Here is a 6120-nt window from a genome sequence, read left to right as displayed (position 1 = left end):
ACTCCATCTTTTCACAATTCACAGATAAACTGTTACTATGCATGTTTATTTATTTATTTGTTCACTTATTTGTTTGTTTATTTCTTTATTTGTTTATTTGTTTATTTATGTTTTTGATTATTTATGTTTTTGTTATCCTATTCTTAGAAGCCTAAATACCCAATTCTAGAATACTGTATTCTTTTAATATAATTTTCATCAAATAAAAGCAGTGTTTTCTACAAACACACAGTACTAATACTTTTCAAATAATTTTCAAACAGACAATTTTTTTTCTAAAGTCAACAAAAATTATACTCTCTAATGTACAAGTGACTGGTGAATTTTTTTTCCAAGAATGATGTGTGTGATTTGTTTACTTTTATTATTTTGTGTGTTTGTTCTGAGCTCATTTATTCAAACTGCTTTTTACATTTTGATGTCAAATGAGTTTAACTATTTACTGTGTCCTAACATTTTTGTTTGTTTGTCACTTATTCTTAATAACCGAATTTCTAATTAGATATAGCAATGTACTCTACGCAATTGTGACAACCAGTGTGACGTCATGACAAGTGTTAGTAGATGACGTCATATGACTAACCCTGTACTGATTTTTTTAGATTGATAATATGTAAATAAATCTGTACTTGTTAAGTTGCACTGGTTGGAGTTTTTTGATTTCATAAAAGATCTGCTAGAGTAATGGTTTACCTTAATGTGATATTGATGTCATACTAGTATCATATGTCATTCTGAAAATCATGCTTGATGTCAATTATGATACGAAATGATTCCCCCAAAAATTTGCATCACTCCCACCCCTCTTTTTTCACCTTTTGTCTACATTTCTCACCCAAAAAGAATCAAAACGTGTTTTTTTTTTAAATATTGTATTATCCAGTTAAACGATAGCTGAGTTGAATTACACGTAACTCAGTGTTGTGGTTATCCTATCGATTCATGTAATTCTGTGATTAACATTAAGTTGGCATTGGAAGAGTATAATGTATTCAGTTACAATGTATCTAGACTAGATGTTATATTTGATAATTGAAATAAAATGTACATAAAATGTATAAATATGAGTCTTGTTGTTAGACAGACAGACAGACAGACAGACAGACAGACAGACAGATAGACAGACATAGACAGATGGAGACGTACAGACAGACAGACAGACAGACATACAGACTGACTGACTGACTGACTGACTGACTGACTGACTGACTGACTGACTGACTGACTGACTGACTGACTGACTGACTGACTGACTGACTGACTGACAGACTGGCTGGCTGGCTGGCTGGCTGACTGACTGACTGACTGACTGACTGACTGACTGACTGGCTGGCAGGCTGGCTTACTGACTAGCTGGCTGACTGACTGACTGACTGACTGACTGACTAACTGACTAACTGACTGACTGACTAGTTGACTGACTGACTGACTGACTGACTGACTGACTGACTGACTGGCTGGCTGACTGACTGACTGACTGACTGACTGACTGACTGACTGACTGACTGACTGACTGACTGACTGACTGACTGACTGACTGGCTGGCAGGCTGGCTTACTGACTAGCTGGCTGACTGACTGACTGACTGACTGACTGACTAACTGACTAACTGACTGACTGACTAGTTGACTGACTGACTGACTGACTGACTGACTGACTGGCTGGCTGGCTGGCTGGCTGACTGACTGACTGACTGACTGACTGACTGACTGACTGGCTGGCTGGCTAACTGACTGACTGACTGACTGACTGACTGACTGATACAGAACAGTGCTTTCAGTGGTTAAGATAATAACCCCATACTGAGTGATATGTTGTGACGGGGATGATGTCAATACATCATTCTCTCATCAGAATAACAGAAATGTATATTCATCATGTCTAAATTTGACACTTCATTTTACGGATCGTCATATCATCTCCCAGGGTGTGGTCAAGTGAGGGTATCCCACCATATGTCCATATGAAAACGTATACACCACAGGATTTACTAGAATATTAGTTTATTGTACTAAATATATTATTCCATTATATTGTCGGTGCAAATCACGAGTCTGATCGGTCTAAGCATCAAACTAAATGTTACATAGTGATATATACTATGTATTCAAATTCAACAGAACAGTGGTGTTATAGTCTGTTCAATTTGAAAGGTGTTCAATAACTGCAACGGCTTCCTGCTTCATGGTGATCAGCACATATAATTTCCGTGAAAGTAAATCCTGGTATTACATTTTCTGCAGAACACAAATCAAGAATCCCTGTGGGAGCACATGGTTTGAGGACAGCAGGAATCAAATAAACAAATTCTGAATTTCTCTTCAGTGGGGGACTTTATTCGGTAACTTGAATGTTTGGAAAGTTCGTTAGACGAATTTAAACGCCCATTTTAAATTCAGGACAGACATGTACTATTGCACAGAATCGAGGTCCTAATTTCAGACAATACAGCACACTAACCCAAAATGCAAATGTACAAGCTTCATACCTTCATTTCAAGGACTTTGTTTCAAACGTTAGTGGTTCGGATGCACAGTATATGGTACAGATGCATATGATGTACCTTGCAAACTTGGACTGAAAAATCATATTGTCACCTAAGAATCACCTGTTTTGTGACAAAGGTAACACAATGCCAATAAAATCCACATATTTGCATTTTCTAAAAATATAGAGATTTAGATAATATCCGTCATTATTTATTGAGAATTTTTCATTTTGGATATAAAGGCCATTGTAAATCATCTACATTCCTGCATCTCACTGTTAATCAGTGCAAAAATAACAACGTTACAAAAAGAAGAATGAAAATTGTTGTACTTATCGGAAGGTGGTTAGGACGTGTTCATTCTATCTAATCTATGACATAACATGTTTTCTTAGCTTGAAAATACAGCAATCGATACGAACACAGTTAGTATGGCCCACATCCAAAAAGAAGTAGTAACTAGTCGACAAGGTATTCTTAGGTTTATTATTGGCATGCGTTGGGGGAAATCCCGGATGCAACGATTTGGTCAAAGGTGACGTAATGATGAATAGCTTACTGCATAATACTGTATGGTGGCGCACTTCTCATCTCAAGAGACAAGTAAACTTTATATCACTCAAGCATGTCTATTTGTCATGTTAATAATGTACTTCTTTGTGATTTGCGTCCATTCATGCTAACTGTAACTTTCACAGTGAGTCATTAGGGACTGTCCCTACCACAAGTCGTTGGACTATCTAGCTGTAATCAACGAAAGTGGTGTTCAGCCATTTTAGGCTATAGCTTAATGTTATCGATTTGACATAGTCTGCTCTTTTAGAATGGTCCATTTCTTTACTCAAGGATGACATAAACGGATTACCAACTTATTGACTTCCGCGGCTTGAAAATTGACTGCAACAATTATTAAGTAACTTTGGTAATATATAATTTATGAGGCAGTTAGCTTGATGGCTGGGACATAGAGATGAACCCATTGCCTTCACTAAAAATAGTCATATCAGATGTGTCATCTACAGAACGATATTTCGTTGTCTCATTGTACATATTTACGCTCTCAGCAAGAGAGAATGTCTGACATCCTTGTTAAATGCAGTAAAACCGAAACAGTTCGTAGCCATCGTCACAATGGTTTCATTGTAGCATTCAGAATTGAACACAAACATGTTACACAACTCCTCACCCTAATCCAGCAAACTGTACACAATTAACAATAAATCCATGGACGGCATCAGGTAATGTAAACCAGTAATTACACATTGATATCCTATTATTGGTAGTACATATTATTATCCGCACAAAGTCCAAGTGGCAATGTCCTGGTATGGGTCCGTCAAAACACACAATATTGACTTTGGTCACAGTCTGGATATTGTCCTTGATAACACATTCAAAGTACACATTTTATCATATTGTTTTCCTCTTCTACTCTGTGTACCTTGCTAGTACTCTGGTTACCAGTCCTGAACTTGTCACCTGAGGGCGCAACACATGTTCATTCTGCCCTGGATCCAATATATTTTCTTCCACTTCTGGCACATTATTTTCTACTTCTGGCACATTATTTTCTACTACTGGCACATTATTTTCTACTACTGGCACATCTCTCATCTCCCAAGTATGTTGTTTTTCAGCTACATTCAGTCTCTCATTTACATCCTTATCCTCCCCATTTTCAATCTGCTGCCTTCCAGGAATAATCACATAGCCACCAGGAGCAGGAGTTGAACTCTCAATTTCTATTTCCCTTTGACTCTCCTTATCCCCTTGTCTCTGTAAACTTACTGAAGGTGGTGAATGTGGGTCATCTCGTTGTAAGCCTATACATGGTTTCAGTCTATTGTGATGTACCACTAATCGCCTACGGTGGGGTCCTTCCTGTTGTATGCGGTATACCACACCTGGCTCTCCATCTGGACCCACTATTCTCTTCTTTACTATAAATGGACCAACCCATGGCAATCTAAGTTTCTGACATCTACCCCTTCTGGTCTTTGGGTCATGTAGCCACACTTTATCTCCAACGTCATATGGTTGATGGTGAGCCCATATATCATACCCAACCTTCTGTCTTCTTTTCGATCTACCAAATGTTTCACGTACCTGTAGAAAGACAGTTTTCAAGTTGGTGACAACACGCCTTGCATGTGTAATAGGAGCCGCAACTGCCTCATCTGGAGTACTTCCATACAGTATATCTATTGGTAGTCTAGCTTCTCTCCCACGATTGAGAAAATATGGAGTTTGTCCTGTGCTTTCATGAACACTTGTATTATAAGCTAGCGCAATCTTAGATATATGATCGTCCCACTCATCACCATACTGTGCAACACATTTTGCCAACATCTCCGCCAAAGTCCGGTTGAACCTTTCGACCACCCCGTCCGACTGCGGGTGATATGGAGTAGTGCGTGATTTATATATTTGTAGTAGTGCACAGGGTTCTGTCATCACCTGGGACTCAAAATTACGTCCCTGATCTGAGTGAAATATTTCAAATACTCCATGCTCTGCAATATATTCTCCAAATATCTTTCTGGCTACAGTAGTTGCCTTTTGGTTAGATAAAGCATAAATGTTGACATATTTAGTGAAGTAGTCCATCACAACTAGAGTATAGCGATTTCCCTTTTTAGACATGGGTAACTCATTCAGGTCTGCTGCAACCATCTCAAATGGGCGGGTTACTGATATATTTTGCATAGGTGCCCTTGCCTTTGGTGCTGGTGGTTTCCTTCTTTGGCACAGCTGGCAGCTTTGAACCCATCTCCTAACATCTTGACTCATTCCAGGCCAATAGAACCGCTGTCTACATCTTTCTACTGTTCTCTTTACTCCAATGTGACCAGACATGGCACCATCATGCAGTTCTTTCAATGCAGTGTTGACTATTGCATCCGGAACAAGGTGCAAATGTCTTACTCTTTGACCATCATATATACTCCATTTTTTGCATATTACTCCCTTCACCACTTGCAAACTGTCAACTTTATGCCATAACGCTTTCAATCTCCAGTTCTTCCCTTTCAGGTACTGTTTTGATGGTTTCTTTCCTGTCTGTAACCATGATAAAACTTCTTGTAATACTGTATCTTCTTGCTGTCCCCTTTTAAAGTCCAACAGAGTATTACCACCAGTTAACTTTGAGTATGATACTTCATTAATTACCTGTGTACTCTGAATTTCAGAGTTATTGTTACCACGAGTTGACAAGACTGGACAACACCATTCCTGCTCAAGTGACATTTCTTCATCAGTGCCCTCTTTGGAGTTTAATCTAGACATGGCATCAGCGTTTGAGTGATATTTCCCACCTCTATGTTTTACGGTGAAGTCATACATACTCACTTCTATAGCCCATCTCTCTCTACATCCTGTGGGATCATTACCAGCTTTAATATCCCGTAATCCTACCAGAGGTTTCTGGTCAGTTACAACATGAAACTGTGCTCCACATAAGTAAGGGCGGAAATGTATTATTCTCCACACAATAGCAAAAAGTTCCTTATAATATGTGGCCCACCTTCTCTCCACCTTGTTAAGGGCATGGCTTGCATATGCTATTACTTTCTCTCCCCCTTCATGTCTCTGTGCTAAAACAACTCCTACTGCAGAATGTGAGGCATCAG

The sequence above is a fragment of the Glandiceps talaboti genome, chromosome 19 (genome assembly GCF_964340395.1).
Source record: "Glandiceps talaboti chromosome 19, keGlaTala1.1, whole genome shotgun sequence".
Lineage (NCBI taxonomy): Eukaryota > Metazoa > Hemichordata > Enteropneusta > Spengelidae > Glandiceps > Glandiceps talaboti.
This window is presented reverse-complemented; position numbering follows the sequence as displayed.